Here is a 16938-nt window from a genome sequence, read left to right as displayed (position 1 = left end):
GATTTATCATGATTCAACTGTAGATCATATCCATCTCCCACCACTAGGTGCTTATTTTGTTTTAGAGTTGTTGAGCTGTTTGTGATTTTAATTCACAGTCTGTTCCTGGGAACCTGGCATGGTAATGGTTACTACACACTAGCACAAACCTCGTTTAATGTGGAATTTGGTAACACTTTAGGTTTCTGATGGGATCTTTATTTTCAAAATGCTATTTCAAAATTCAGGCAGTCCTGTTATATGGTTAGTGAGTGTGTGTATTTATACCTAGTGTACCCACTGTCTGAATTCTTGAATTTGAGCACATTACATATTCGTATTACATTTGGTCTGATTTTAAAGAAAATTGTCACACAAATTTGGCACTTCTTTCATTTAAGCAACCACCCCCCACCAAAATGCCCAAACAAAAGCTCCCCAAGAATTAAACGTATAATCATCTGGGAAGTGACCGAGAACCTAAGAACAACATTTAACCCATGCTGTTTTTGCATTTTTCTTAAACTCACTTTAAAGCTTCTTACTTGTATCATAATACCCACATGTTTCATATCAAAATGTTCAGACCAATTTCCGCTCTCTTCCTAATGAGGTACCATTTGACTTGGGGCACTGCATAAAGAAGTAATATGGCCATAACGCTAAAAAATATGAGGTCCAATTTTAAAAATGTTTCATGTGAAAACATAACCTTTACTCTTTTTTGGTGTTTGAAATAAGTTTACTAAAGTATTTGTTCATATATTTCACTGGTTTTGTGAACCAAAGTAGCATAGAGATTTGTAATAAATATCGAAAATGAAATTTTGTACACTGTGTTTACTGAGTAAAAGTGTGCTGTTACTCAACTTTCACCAAATCTTGAGGGACTGAAATAAATGACTGAATAATTACTTTATATTACATAGCAAGCTTCATGGAGTATCAGTATGTCACGCTTCATGTGTGCAAATGAAAAATGAGCGTTACAGTTATAACCAAAATATGGCAAAAAAACCAGAAAAGGCTCAGAACAGTATTCAGTATGGCCAAAACATATCCATTTGTCTATACTATACTAGCTTACTTTCACACACACAGACTTTAATAAATAAATCTTTTTTTTTTTTCTTCTTTTTTTTTTTTGTGAAACAAAGGTAAATTCAAAATCAATTTCATGAATTTTCCACAAAAGCAGCAGTTAGTTTCCTAGCTAGCTAGTAGCCTAAACATGACCAAAGCTATCTAAGTCCACAATTATATTGCAAATTAACATTCATTTAGCCATCACCCCTCAGACTCTAAAGTTATCTTCATGACTACTTTCCAAAATCACTGCAACTTTAACCGCTGTAAACATGTTGCACAACGTTTTGCTTTGCTGCATCAGTGCCTGGACACATTGAGGGAACCATAAATCCTACTGTGCATCAGTGAAATTTTCAAGACTGTCAGGTCATCTGAGTTGCAGCTGATGAGGAGTTGGGTCAGGCAACAACACAGTGATCCAAAATTCATAAGCAAGTGTCTACCTCACAATGGATATTTTAAATTTAAATTTATGGTCCAGCTTAGTCAAATGTGGCAGGACTGGAAACATAGTTCATACTTGAATGTCACTGAGCCATGGCATTAAAAAAAGAAGAAGAAGAAAAAACACTTTTTGGGTAAAAAGAAAATGAATTTTACAAATGGTATAATGCCACTACCATTTGAACCTAAGATCTTAACAGTATTAAACACTTAACTTGAGATCCAGACCTGTATTTATCATAAGTGTAAATATATATTTGACACCCAAAAACTGTTTCAAAAACAGCTATCAACAAATTGTTCCATTTTACACTATAAAGGTTTCAGTAACAAGGCTAGAGTGGTTTTTTTTTTTTTTTTTTGCCTTTTGTTCAGATTATATTTTGGCAGCTATTTCTTTTATTTTGTGCATTTTTCTCTGAAACTTTGCTTTCTTTGCCATTTCATGTTACTGCTTGTTCCTTTCTGTGGTGTTGAGGATTCTTTGGGTTGCTGTAAATCTACATTGACCATATTCCCTCTATCAGGTCTATAAGAGTTTTGTTCAGATGTCAGGAAAAGAAAAAATAGAATGTACTGAAAATGTATTCACACCAAAGTAATACATGATTTCTTTTAAAAGGAAATAATGAACTCAAACGCAAAAATATGCACATCATGTCATTAACCCACAATCTATATAATTTTCTCATGTATCTGTTTTATTCATGTCACTCTGTATACTGTTATTGTTTTATTAGTCCTTCTTATTGTTTTTCTCATAATTTCTCTACTGAAGAGAACTACACTGACTGGACTGTGGAAACACGCTTATACTGCACCATGCAGAAACTCTCTGATGCTGGATATTCCATAGGTGTTCTGACTTAAAAACCATTCTGTTGAGAGACAGAAGGAAGTAGCAAGTTGAGGGCTGCATGTATGTGTTGTGAGGTGACTGTGTTGCCTCTGCTCTGGTGCCTCCTGCCCTCCCTGGACACACAGACACTCTGCCGTTTAACCTCTCTCTCACTCCACCCTCCGTCCAGTCAGTCTCACGCTCTCGGTAACAGTCCCCCATTCCTCTCGCATCCTGCACCACAGATGAGCAGGACTCTTGGACTTGGATTTCTCTGTATTCTGTTTCGGATTTTTGTGTGTAGTAGGCTTGGTTGTGTCCCATCTTTGAACCCTACCTTTTTCAAAATTCTAGTTTAAATGCATTTTCTCTGTTACAATCTAATATATCTGTTTTCTTACTTTCTTCTTCACTGATTTCTCAAAAATAGAGACTGGCGCTTCTTAATCCGTTGCCTCTGGATTCCTTACGTTTACATTTTCAGCATTCGGCAGAGACTCTTTTCCAGAGCGACTTACATATGTATCACATTATATTAAGATTTCTTTACACACACAAATGCAGACTGCGTTAAAAACCATTGGTCTGAGTAATCCATAATGTAAACACAGTGTAAACATGTTACATTGCTACTGCTCTGCCACTCCAGACATTTTAACTTCAGCATACATGATCTATAACACGTATTACTAATAAATGTTGTTTCCGTCCACTATATCAGCATATCCACTATATTAAAGAGCATCACCAGAACCATTTTTTATGTTTGACTTTATCTGACATCTGTCATGTGGTAGAATTTTCATCCTGCGCCACCGCTTCCAGAAAAAACAAACAATGAAAAAATCCACAGCAGGAAAAATAGGCTTGTCGCAGAGTGGTAGCTTTACTGTGCATTGTACAAGAACCTTTCATAGTTTAAACCAGTAATTCATGATCTTCAGGTTAAATGATCCACGCTACAATCTCAATGTTTTGTTTGAGTTTAACCATGTCTGTGTAGAAATTACAGGAATTACAAGGCTCTTGATTGTTGACAATATACCATCACATATTCCAAACATGAATAGCCTTGTTTTGTTTCAATAAATATCATAGCTGTTAACTACCTTATCTCAAACACCAGTGTGAACCTTCTGTCTCAATTTATATTTAATGTTGTATGCAAATTTTTACCACCACTCACTAAGATAATCTAGCAACAAAACATTTTATATATATGCATCCCAACCAACAGTTTGTGCAAAATCAAGCAAAGCCAAAGAAAAAATGGACAATACCATTTGCAATATATCTGAAATACCCGAAATATACATGAAATATCTGATATATACAAAATACCAGAAATGTAAAAATAAAACCAATTATTTTTTGGAGGCAATTCCATCATTACAAAAGGCATTTCCATCACAAAGCTGTCATGTTTCCTGCAGAATGCTGATGAAAATATGGCTAGTATGTTCAATACTGGGTGAAGAGATTAATGGTAAATGTCATAAAAATGAGAAATATAGGCTTATGTAGATACAGGATTATGAAGATGTTTCAAAAACTCTGTGACCCCTAAAATTTCCAGTCTCAGAAAAGTTGGTATTTTTCTCATTACCTAATCTGTTCTTTTAAGTCTGTGCAACAGCTGTTTCATGTTTTGACTCTGTAAATGATGGCCCATGTCTTTTTACAGACACACACTGTGTTTAGCTGGACCTAACAACATAATTAAACAAAACCTACTGTTTGGCCAAGCAGTCGTTGTTTTTTTAATTATTAAGCACACACAAATTAATGAAAGTGGTAACCACAATATTTTTAGATTGGGTTAACTTTAGCATCAAAATGTCAAGCCCTAACAACCAACTGTGCAGCAGAAAACAAACTATTCATCTTATCCTTCCCCCAGTGCAGGTCATTCCCAGGTACTTCATGCTCATGTAGGTCACCTGATAGAGCAGGTGCTAACAACACCAATATTATGGGGTCATTTCCCATGGAACTTGATTTGCAGTCAAGTCATACTGATAAATATATGCAGGTCACTCAGGGTGAAAACATATGATGACTGAATTGCATGCAGGTGCACTGCAGAGCCTTGTACTGCAGTGAGCAGTAGCAGTCAGTGGAGTTGCTGATACATAAGTGTTTTGTTCTTGCACCTTAGCTCAGGCTTGCTGACTTGTTGACTCATCGAAAAGAAAAACTTGTTCTGTATAGACATTGTCAGACCTGTCATGGGTGGATGCGTCTGGAGCCATCATTAAACTGATGTGCTGACGATATGTAACCTCCTATTTAAACAGTGAATATCTGTGATGTTGAATTCCTCTCAATAATTGTTTGAAGGTGGTGTGGGGGAAGAAGAGAAAAGAACATTCCTTTCTCACTCCCACTCTAGTTCTCCCCGTTAGCTTGTTGCTCCCACTCCGCCCCCTGTTTCCTTCCCGTTCTTATTTTAGAATCTTTTGGATGTTTTTCCCCACATCCGGTAACAGGGCGGGGGGGGGGGGCTTGTGCCACATCCCAACTACACACGTTTCCAAAGCAAGACGGCAGGGACATGATCACACATTTTCATAAAACATCTGTTCATCTCCTTGCACACACTCTGTCTTGTGAAGTCTTCGTGAAAGAAGTGAGCCTCAGTATTATGGTAATTTTAACACTAACCCTGTGATCAGATAATCAACACATAAGAGAATGACACAGGTCTGGGTGGTTCAGACAATGTCCGTTTCAACTGCTTTTCTTGCTCGGATTTGGGAAGTGGGAACGTGTTGATGGACGGAGGGTTAGTGGCTGGTTTGTGGTTGGATTGTGAGGGACCGCCGCCACAGCTGCGCATGTGGCTGCCAGGTGTTCAGCTACAGGCCTTACTGGGAATGTAAATATTGAGTTGACTGGGGTTCCACTGCTCTTTGCGAAAATATTTCATAATATGCTCCTTTAGAAGAGCTGTCCTTTTACAGGTGTACTGAAAGCCTGTATACTGTGTTCTGTGAGTATATGAACCATGTAGTGTAAGCATTGTTGTGGCTCCTGAGGTCAGTGAGTTGAATTTGGTCGCTTAAGTATAGTAACAATAAACAAACATACATAAATAATTATACATTTCTTTTAAGCAAACATATTTTGGAGCTGATTATAATCACTTACAGGCATTCATTTCAATTACAAGCATATTAGTGTTCAAATAATGAATTGAAATGAATAACCTTAGCCGATGAGATGGAGCCAACATTTCTAAAAATATTTCACATATCCCATAACCTCATGATAGCAGTATATTTTTCTATTAAATATATCCTTTAAATATCTCATCGTATTGGCAGTATAGCTACATGAAATATTTTGTTTATTCTCTGTATTAACAGATAACAAACCATTCTGCTGACAGTCTTATCAAATGACCATAAAGTGTGAGGTATTCTCTTGAAATGTATAACGTTATAAAGTGGTCTTGGCCAAAATATTACTAGTTTTCAGGTAATTGAGAACTATTTAATTTAGGATGTGGTAAAATTTCTACAAAACCCTTTGTGCTTCAGAAGCAAACCTTTGTGCTTCTGTTTAGATGCCTGATTTTGACATTAGCACTAGATCACTCCCAAATGTCAGGCTTTTCTGAGGAGAACTTGGCAGCACTGTAGTTGCAGTGTGTTTTCTCTCTAAAGGCTGTAGTGTGTATTTTCTCTACAGGCTATACTGTGTTTTCTCTCTAAAGGCTGTAGTGTGTATTTTCTCTACAGGCTATACTGTGTGTTCTCTCTAAAGGCTGTAGTGTGTATTTTCTCTACAGACTATACTGTGTTTTCTCTCTAAAGGCTGTAGTGTGTATTTTCTCTACAGGCTATACTGTGTGTTCTCTCTAAAGGCTGTAGTGTGTATTTTCTCTACAGACTATACTGTGTTTTCTCTCTAAAGGCTGTAGTGTGTATTTTCTCTACAGGCTATACTGTGTGTTCTCTCTAAAGGCTGTAGTGTGTATTTTCTCTACAGGCTATACTGTGTTTTCTCTCTAAAGGCTGTAGTGTGTATTTTCTCTACAGGCTATACTGTGTTTTCTCTCTAAAGGCTGTAGTGTGTATTTTCTCTACAGGCTATACTGTGTTTTCTCTCTAAAGGCTGTAGTGTGTATTTTCTCTACAGGCTATACTGTGTGTTCTCTCTAAAGGCTGTAGTGTGTATTTTCTCTACAGACTATACTGTGTTTTCTCTCTAAAGGCTGTAGTGTGTATTTTCTCTACAGGCTATACTGTGTTTTCTCTCTAAAGGCTGTAGTGTGTATTTTCTCTACAGGCTATACTGTGTGTTCTCTCTAAAGGCTGTAGTGTGTATTTTCTCTACAGGCTATTCTCTACAGGTGTGACTATTCTGTGTGTCTGGATTCTGTGTGACTGTGTTTTGCATGTCTGTATTCTGCTGAAATAGTTCTGAGTTTAGTTCAGTAATTTCATACCCTTTCTATCAGTGTGTGAAAATATGATTCACATTCCCCACACTCTCAAGCGCGCGCATGCACACACACACACACACACACACACACACACACACACACACACACTTTTTAGTTAGGGATAGGGTTTTTAGTAAGACCATATTTAATTACTTGCATTTGGTAAGTCGGTAGAGAGAGTGTTTATAATTAGGTGGACATATTGTTTACAAGTAGGTAGAAATTCTGTTTAAACAGTTAAGGAACATCACTGACATCAGCAGACAAGAACTGAGGCTGTGTATTGTTTGGAGATCTTTCTGCTCTTTCCGAGTGGGAATGAGGGAGAAAATGCAAGCGAGTGAGGAGTGGGGGAGGGGGGGACCACTGGTGACTGTCATCTGCAAATGGAAACGATAAAATGAAACAGGACATCAGCAGGAGCAGCCCACGAGCCAAGCTGTGCTTTTGGGGTAGCCTTTGAGATTCCATGGAACTCGGGTTGGCTCCCCTGCATTAGGTAGTGCTTATAAATCATTAGGGCACTACATTACTAATATTTCCTCCAAGTTTCTTTTTCTTTTCAAGAATATATTATAAGATGAGCCTATTTGCAACTATATCAAAACATCTGAGTAAATTACTTCTGATTAATCTTCTAATGTGTAATATGAGGATTGACCAGGGCCATGGATACTTCTCCTTTTAGGGCATAATGGAAACGATAGGTGCTCTGAAAATACTTATCCAACTACAGCCATGAACCATTGCAGAGGTCCGGTTTGCCGAGGGGGATTCCGACTCTGAGATACCAACTCTGTGTGGTTGGCTTGAGGGTGACTGCAGTGCCATTCAGGGGATGTAAATGAAGTATGAAGATGACCATCCAAAATGCCAGTCTGTCTACTAGGTGGTCCTCTGTAGTCACTTTGTATAAATGTGCCTGTTTTGCTGGTGTCCTGGACAAGCCTTGGTCAGTTGGTTCACAAAATTACTCAGATTCTTTCTCTCTTTGTAAATTCCTGAAGATGAGTGTATGTACACGGTCACAGAGATCGAGAGGGAGAGACCGATGTCCACCAAGATGATGAGAGCATGTCCAGAGAGCAGGTCTTTTGGCATAGTCTTATTGATCCTATACTTGTTCTCTGATCATACTTGTTCTTGTATAAGATGTTCTGGATCTTATCCGTTGATCTGACAAGCCCCTTGATGTTCATGGTACGACAAATGTGATAAACACACTTGCTGCTTTTTACTGCTTTTTACAGTGCTTCTCACTTAGTATGTCATCTTATATGAACACTGTTCATTAATTTCTGTAATATGCTTGTGTAGCTAAGAATACATATATACTCAGCTCTTCTATCAGGCTTAATACATTAGAGCTGCAGTCAGTAGGACCGAGAAGAGCTCGAAAACTTGAACGAGCACAATTACCAGGCCCTGCCCCTCACCCTTCCTCTCCACTGTGATCCAGTCCCGCCTCCAGGAGGCTGCTGTGCACGTTATGAAATGTCAACATTGCTATCCAACAGAATAAATCTTTAAGACTTGAAAAGTAACTTACACCGATAACTGTCAGTAAAAAGAGTGAGCACGCACTTATCAGTGCTTAGATGCATGTTTGATAACAGAACTGTCATGTATAGTACTAAATAAGCAAAAAAAACCCACTGAGAGAGGCAAACATAAATATCAGGACATGCACAAAACTGACGCTACTGTGGGGGCACTTCATAAAGATGATTTCAGTAACTTTCCAATAAAACAACACTAACCAGAACCCTTAGTATTGAAAATAATGTAATCCTAGTCCTACTGCAACATCAGAGTAAGATGAGAACTGTGCTGTAGAGTGTTACTCTAACCATTACTGTATTAGCTTTGTAGTTGATTAAAAAAAATCAGATGAACAATAAATCAATTATCAAGCAGAAATGTATCTAACTCTGCTGCATCGGCTTTGAATCCTCTCGGGTCTTGTAGCTCCTTGCACGTCTAAAAGCCACACCAGTACTTATCCTTGTTACAAAGTCTAATTCATTCTTTCCATCTTTCTTTCCTTCATGTCATCATCTGTTTGCTTGTGTTTGTCCTGTAAGCTGTTGTTGGTAAAGGAGAGATGGTGGTTGTCTGCCTGTCATTGCGTTTGCAAAGTTCCTGAAGTCGCTCACTGACTGAGTGAGGGCATGTGCATGCACGAGCAGTAACTGACACTCTGTCGGACACTCTTCCCCGGTTCTGATTGGTTGTTTTTATACGATGACACTCCTCCTCACTCTGGCTCTGATTGCTTGTGTTGATTCTGGCCTGGCGGATTGTTGCAGGTGGCATTAGGATCAGTAGGTGAGGCCTGATTTTATTTGTTTGTTTGTTTATTTTAAATATGAGTTATTTTTATACAGGTTACCTACAGCAGCTTTAAGGGATTGCAGGGTGAAGCTTTTGTTCCTCCTGCAATACACTGATGCACCTTGTGAAACTGATGATTAGCTGATGAGCACCAGTGTTTATGTAGAAAACACATCAAAGGCCCTGCACAGAATTAGGGTTAGGGTTAACGCTAACCCTGCAGAGGATGCTTCTTCCTTATTCAAAATATTACATTAGCAGGAAGTATGCGATTGTCTTCATGCCTCTGCTTTAGTTTAGCATTAATTGGCCATTGCAGAGTGAATAAAATAACCTCTACATTTTTTTTTATACTGACCCCTAGCTTTTGCTTAGGAATTACGATTTAGTTGTTATAATTGTTGAAGTCATACATTACACTAATTGACTAGTGAATCATAAGCTGCCTTATATTACATATTCATGTGAAAATATTCAATCACTCAGTGAAAACCTTCACTCAATCTGCATGGCTCTACTCCAGTAACAGAGATGGCACATGCATTCAAATGCTCACTTTTTGCATACAAGTGGGAGAAAGGTGTTACTCTTTTTATTTTATTCAGGAAAATGAGACCAAATCAAAATGGCTCAAATTTCTTTCTGTAGTTGAAGGGACACTAAATACAAGTTTGTAGCAGGCATTTTACTACAGTTTAATTTGAAAATTGGGCTCTGTTCAGCTCCGGATTTGTCCCAGTGATTGTTTTAAATGGACACTTTATTCATTAATGTAGCAAGCAATGAGAATGGAAGAAAATGCTAGTGCAGGCTAACATTTTCTTAATTTATGTAATTTAGCTCATCTACAAATTTATTTTTATAATGTTATATAATGCCATATACTGACATTTTTTAAAACTGCCAATATACATGTTTAGCTCCTGCCGTGTATAATCAAAGTCTGTTAACTAGACCTGGTTAACCAGCAGAATATCAGCTAGCTCATGCTGGCTAATGTTGTTTAGTAGCTTTAAAGTAAACATGATCAATATGTAATAAATGCACAGATGATACCACTCTAAATTCATGCTTAAAATATGAACTGTGGCATCCTCTAATATAATCAGAGCATTTGATTAGTCTCTATTTAAACACTTAAGGCGCTTCAGGTGGAAAATAAAGCTGTTTTGATGCAATCTGTTTTCCAGCCTGCTCCATACTGACTAGGGTGGTTACGTTTGACACTGAGGCTGTCAATCAATCCGCTGTAGTCTACGCCCACATACTTTTACTTTGCGGCATTTTGCAGGCACATAGCAGAATGATGACAGGCAACAGAGAAAAAAGAAACTTTAATAAACTCCTTTTAATTTTAGGGGAAAATTAAAAGGAAACTGGAACATATAACATTCTTGCAGAAATATTTTTCACAGATTTAAAAAACATGGTGCCGGGCCTTTAAATTGCAGTTACGTTTAATCTAGAAATCAAAATTGTATTCCATCCCCGAAACCAATAATATTCTTGAGTTGATTTGCATTAAGAACCCTTTTTCACACTAAGCCCTGTATGTCCATGCATGTTTGGTTCTCTTTATCGTTTCTCCTTAGTATCCACACAGTTATTGCATGAACAATGAGAATGAAGAAACGCATATATTGTATAATTCCCTTACACATGGTGTGCAGTTGAAGAGAGCTGTTGAGAGAGGGGCTTCATCTCACTGCTGAGAATGTCCAGTGTAATTTGGTTTAGGGAGTACACAGTGTAATTATGTACACCCCACCATTAGCATCATGTATGTTTAGTGTCTTTGAAGGCGCTCTCTCTCTCTCTCTCTCTCCCAGTAGCCCTCCCTCTCTTTTCTCTGTCCCTGCCATTTTTCTTATTCCCCCTCTCTTTATCTGTCTATCGCTCCATCTTTTTCCCACCTTGCCGATTTTATTATTTATTTATTTATTTTATTTTTTTTCAAAAAATTATTTTGAAGTAATGAGTAGTGTGTGTATGCTTAGAAGTAATGAGAATCGTGCTTGTTTTCCAGGAAGTGATGAGTAAAGGGTTAGAGGGGTGGGGAATTAGAAATCTGTAATGGATTGGTCTATTTGATTGATTTAATTGTTTGGCTACTCCATCCGATGACGTTTCGCATGGTCATGGATGACCTTAAAACAGAAGCTGAAGTTTGGCATGGTCACTATCAAACTTCCATTTCTTCATGTTAGGAGTAACCATCTGATGGTGTGTATACACCATCCTAATCCTAATGCTAAATCTATTTTACTTAGTAGTTGTTTTGACTGTTTTGCCAGGCCTGTGTCATAAAGGAGGGCTCAGCAGTCTGTTCTGGAGGATGTCTAATACAAATAGTGCATGGGCCATAGTCTCAGTGTGTATATCTACAAGGTGTTTCTCATAAAAAATGTTTCTATTAAAGTTGCTGGTGGGTGTAAATGCTAATGTAAAACTGTTCCAATGAATCTGATTGTATGAAACCCACACAAGGTTTATTGTATAAGCAGGCCTGTGGATAAGTCATCAGTGAAATTTTAACCTGTTTCTCTCTTTATAGGTTTTCTCTCCTAGCCAGTTGAATTTCCACCTTCAGGCACTCAACAGCCCATGCAACCATACAAATATTATGTCTCCCTAGAAACACAATAGTGCTATTTATTTATTTTCAGCATGTTGTTTTTAAGGTTGTATTCGGAGATGGAGTGAAGATTCTCACAAGAGGATTGACATTTCTGAAAGGTCTGGAGAGTAGATTAAAGGGAGCAGACAGACAGACACACACACACACAAACACACATACAGACAGATAGAATAACAGTGTGCTCAGTTATATTGTACATGCACTCAAACTCAAATAAAAATGTATACTATTAGTGGACAGGACCTCAAGAAACCACTTTCAAATGCAAGCCATAACAAATTTTATTAGAGCACTCTTTTCTTGGGTACATTATGATGTCTTCTTGTTGTTGTTTTTTGTTGTTGGGATGCCCTGAGTATAAAATGTTCTGCTGAACTGTCATTAAGACTAGAGGTCTATAGAGTCCTGGAGAGTGTGAGGAATTCTGTGATTCGGTGAGTTTTGGATGATGAATCATGTAAATAAACAGAATCCTTAAAAAAGTGAAAAAGTCCATTTTGAAGCGCGGGATGTCGGCCTCAATGCCATTCAGTTCAAACCTTATTTACATTTACTTTTTCATAGTTTGGCAAACTCCCTTGTGCAGATTGACTTTGTAGTAAAAATCAAAATGTATCCTCATCGAAACTCAACTCATCCTCGTATCCTTAAGTAATATTATCACACGTAAATGTGTATTTATGCATTTTTTAGTTGAAAGTAAGAGTTCAGATTGTGGTTTTTCTATTGCACAGCACAAGGACGCCATTTCCCAGCAGATGCACTCATACACATCTTGCAAGACTTTTCTTCTCCTTGCCAGAAGTCACTTTCATAGATGTCCCAAAAGCTTCTGAGCTCATTAAAGCTTAATCAGAAAATCTATTTTCAGATCACTCACAGATCCGTCAGGAGTATTTTCCATGAATACAGGACACTGTTTCTGCACCACCTCTCTGCCAAAATGAACATGGAATTATTTCTTATGTGGTTAGCACATAAGATTGAGCCAAGCCTGATGTTTCCTATAAAGTATTAGTGCTACAGAGTTATGCCTTTTTTAAGTCCTTGATATGTCTTTATATTATAATTCTAAAGAGTGAGCTGTTGCATCATTTTTGTTTGTTGCTTCTTGCTGTTGTGCGAAATGCCTGCAGTCTATTTCTAAAGACCAATAGACCAATTTCCAAAACACCCTTCGTGCTCATTAAATTCTACATAGCTATTTTCCAAATATTGCTATTTATTTATTTAACCATTTTATATTCAATTACCATCTATTTTATTAGGTTATTTTTTTAGATGAACTGTACATGTAAGACATGTATACCTAAGGAGGGAGGGGTGTTACTGCCTCTGTTAAATGTGCATCTGGTTTTGCACAGTTAATATTTTGGTACGTCTGATGACATGAAGCCTTATTATAAATATCATCCATGTATTCATAAATGAATGAGTTCATACAGTGGTGTGACTGTCCTAGTATACACGCACTTGCACAGTTAGTCATTTAAGAGAACAAGTCAGACTTTGGGAAGGTGACTGGGCATTTATGTCAGCATAGATAGATAGATAGATGAGAGAGGGAGAGGAAAGAAGACAGAGAAAAGAAGACAGACAGAGGGAGAGGAAAGAAGACAGACAGAGGGAGAGGAAAGAAGACAGACAGAGGGAGAGGAAAGAAGACAGACAGAGGGAGAGGAAAGAAGACAGACAGAGGGAGAGGAAAGAAGACAGACAGAGGGAGAGGAAAGAAGACAGACAGAGAGAGAGAGAGAGGAAAGAAGACAGACAGAGGGAGAGGAAAGAAGACAGACAGAGGGAGAGGAAAGAAGACAGACAGAGAGAGAGAGAGAGAGAGAGGAAAGAAGACAGAGAGAAAAGAAGACAGACAGAGGGAGAGGAAAGAAGACAGACAGAGGGAGAGGAAAGAAGACAGACAGAGGGAGAGGAAAGAAGACAGACAGAGGGAGAGAGAGAGAGAGGAAAGAAGACAGAGAGAAAAGAAGACAGACAGAGGGAGAGGAAAGAAGACAGACAGAGGGAGAGGAAAGAAGACAGACAGAGGGAGAGGAAAGAAGACAGACAGAGGGAGAGGAAAGAAGACAGACAGAGGGAGAGGAAAGAAGACAGACAGAGGGAGAGGAAAGAAGACAGACAGAGGGAGAGGAAAGAAGACAGACAGAGGGAGAGGAAAGAAGACAGACAGAGGGAGAGAGAGAGAGAGAGAGAGAGAGAGGAAAGAAGACAGAGAGAAAAGAAGACAGACAGAGGGAGAGGAAAGAAGACAGACAGAGGGAGAGGAAAGAAGACAGACAGAGGGAGAGGAAAGAAGACAGACAGAGGGAGAGGAAAGAAGACAGACAGAGGGAGAGGAAAGAAGACAGACAGAGGGAGAGGAAAGAAGACAGACAGAGGGAGAGGAAAGAAGACAGACAGAGGGAGAGGAAAGAAGACGGAGAGAGGGAGAGGAAAGAAAGCGAGAGAGAGGGAGAGGAAAGAAAGCGAGAGAGAGAGAGAGGAAAGAAGACAGACAGAGAGAGAGAGGGAGAGGAAAGAAGACACAGAGAGAGAGAGGGAGAGAGGAAAGAAAGAGAGAGAGAGGGAGAGGAAAGAGAGAGAGGAAAGAAGACAGGCAGACAGAGAGGGAGAGGAAAGAAGACAGACACAGAGAGAGAGAGGAAAGAAGACAGGCAGACAGAGAGAGGGAGAGGAAAGAGAGAGGGAGAGGAAAGAAGACAGAGAGAGAGAGGGAGAGGAAAGAGAGAGAGTGAGAGGAAAGAAGACAGGCAGAGAGGGAGAGGAAAGAAGACAGACAGAGAGAGAGAGAGAGAGGAAAAGACAGGCAGACAGAGAGAGGGAGAGGAAAGAAGACAGACAGAGGGAGAGGAAAGAAGACAGACAGAGGGAGAGGAAAGAAGACGGAGAGAGGGAGAGGAAAGAGAGAGAGTGAGAGGAAAGAAGACAGGCAGAGAGGGAGAGGAAAGAAGACAGACAGAGAGAGAGAGAGAGAGAGGAAAAGACAGGCAGACAGAGAGAGGGAGAGGAAAGAAGACAGACAGAGGGAGAGGAAAGAAGACAGACAGAGGGAGAGGAAAGAAGACGGAGAGAGGGAGAGGAAAGAAAGCGAGAGAGAGGGAGAGGAAAGAAAGCGAGAGAGAGAGAGAGGAAAGAAGACAGACAGAGAGAGAGAGGGAGAGGAAAGAAGACACAGAGAGAGAGAGGGAGAGAGGAAAGAAAGAGAGAGAGAGGGAGAGGAAAGAGAGAGAGGAAAGAAGACAGGCAGACAGAGAGGGAGAGGAAAGAAGACAGACACAGAGAGAGAGAGGAAAGAAGACAGGCAGACAGAGAGAGAGGAAAGAGAGAGGGAGAGGAAAGAAGACAGAGAGAGAGAGGGAGAGGAAAGAGAGAGAGTGAGAGGAAAGAAGACAGGCAGAGAGGGAGAGGAAAGAAGACAGACAGAGAGAGAGAGAGAGAGAGGAAAAGACAGGCAGACAGAGAGAGGGAGAGGAAAGAAGACAGGCAGACAGAGAGGGAGAGGAAAGAAGACAGGCAGACAGAGAGAGAGAGGGAGAGGAAAGAAGACAGACAGAGAGAGAGAGGGAGAGGAAAGAGAGAGGGAGAGGAAAGAAGACAGAGAGAGAGGGAGAGGAAAGAGAGAGGGAGAGGAAAGAAGACAGAGAGAGAGAGGGAGAGGAAAGAAGACAGAGAGAGAGAGGGAGAGGAAAGAGAGAGTGAGAGGAAAGAAGACAGGCAGACAGAGAGGGAGAGGAAAGAAGACAGACACAGAGAGAGAGAGAGGAAAGAAGACAGGCAGACAGAGAGAGGGAGAGGAAAGAGAGAGGGAGAGGAAAGAAGACAGAGAGAGAGAGGGAGAGGAAAGAGAGAGAGTGAGAGGAAAGAAGACAGGCAGAGAGGGAGAGGAAAGAAGACAGAGAGAGAGAGAGAGAGAGAGAGAGAGAGAGAGGAAAGAAGACAGGCAGAGAGAGAGAGGGAGAGGAAAGAAGACAGGCAGACAGAGAGAGGGAGAGGAAAGAAGACAGGCAGACAGAGAGAGAGAGGGAGAGGAAAGAAGACAGGCAGACAGAGAGAGAGAGGGAGAGGAAAGAAGACAGGCAGACAGAGAGAGAGAGGGAGAGGAAAGAAGACAGGCAGACAGAGAGAGAGAGGGAGAGGAAAGAAGACAGACAGAGAGAGAGAGGGAGAGGAAAGAGAGAGGGAGAGGAAAGAAGACAGAGAGAGAGGGAGAGGAAAGAGAGAGGGAGAGGAAAGAAGACAGAGAGAGAGAGGGAGAGGAAAGAAGACAGAGAGAGAGAGGGAGAGGAAAGAGAGAGAGTGAGAGGAAAGAAGACAGGCAGAGAGGGAGAGGAAAGAAGACAGAGAGAGAGAGAGAGAGAGAGAGAGAGAGAGAGAGAGAGAGAGGAAAGAAGACAGGCAGAGAGAGAGAGGGAGAGGAAAGAAGACAGGCAGACAGAGAGAGGGAGAGGAAAGAAGACAGGCAGACAGAGAGAGAGAGGGAGAGGAAAGAAGACAGGCAGACAGAGAGAGAGAGGGAGAGGAAAGAAGACAGGCAGACAGAGAGAGAGAGGGAGAGGAAAGAAGACAGGCAGACAGAGAGAGAGAGGGAGAGGAAAGAAGACAGGCAGACAGAGAGAGGGAGAGGAAAGAAGACAGGCAGACAGAGAGAGGGAGAGAGACTGCCAGCCCCGTAAACAGGAGAAGCCTTTAACCTGCCACTGCATCGGGAACGCTGTTCCTTACTACATACCTGCACTAATATTATTACAGCACAATGTCTCGAGGTCATAGGAGCTGGCTGTAATGGAATGATTATGAATTTGCATGCAACAGGAAGATTGCAGGCAATGCTAGTTAATTTTGGAGGGGTTGGTTGGTTGTTTCTGGAGTATTTGAGACATGTTCTTCATCACAAAATTGTATCACTAAATTTATTTGGTCTGTGAAATGATTGGATTAGGAGTTAATGTTTATATGTCTGACTACATTTCCAAATGCTTCCCTACAGCTACTCAGTGGGACTTATGAATCATTGTTCTGGATTCATTTACATAAATTAAGGCTCAAGAGACAAAGAGAACAGTCTTGCACACAGGAGAATGCTCTCTTTACAGTGAGCTAACAGGGGGAAATGTAATTCATGCAAATGAGTTTAACAGATAAAAAGCT

The 16938-nt window shown here is 40.0% G+C and overlaps 1 protein-coding gene across 1 annotated transcript in view; it reads left to right on the top strand.

The window, feature by feature from the left end:
- maml2 (mastermind like transcriptional coactivator 2) overlaps positions 1-16938 on the top strand; it is a 41759-nt gene that overhangs the window by 7611 nt on the left and 17210 nt on the right. The gene's annotated exons all lie outside the window — the stretch shown is intronic.

Source organism: Electrophorus electricus, chromosome 17 (genome assembly GCF_041902795.1).
Source record: "Electrophorus electricus isolate QZ-2024a chromosome 17, ASM4190279v1, whole genome shotgun sequence".
Classification (NCBI taxonomy): Eukaryota; Metazoa; Chordata; class Actinopteri; order Gymnotiformes; family Gymnotidae; genus Electrophorus; species Electrophorus electricus.
This window is presented reverse-complemented; position numbering and strand designations above follow the sequence as displayed.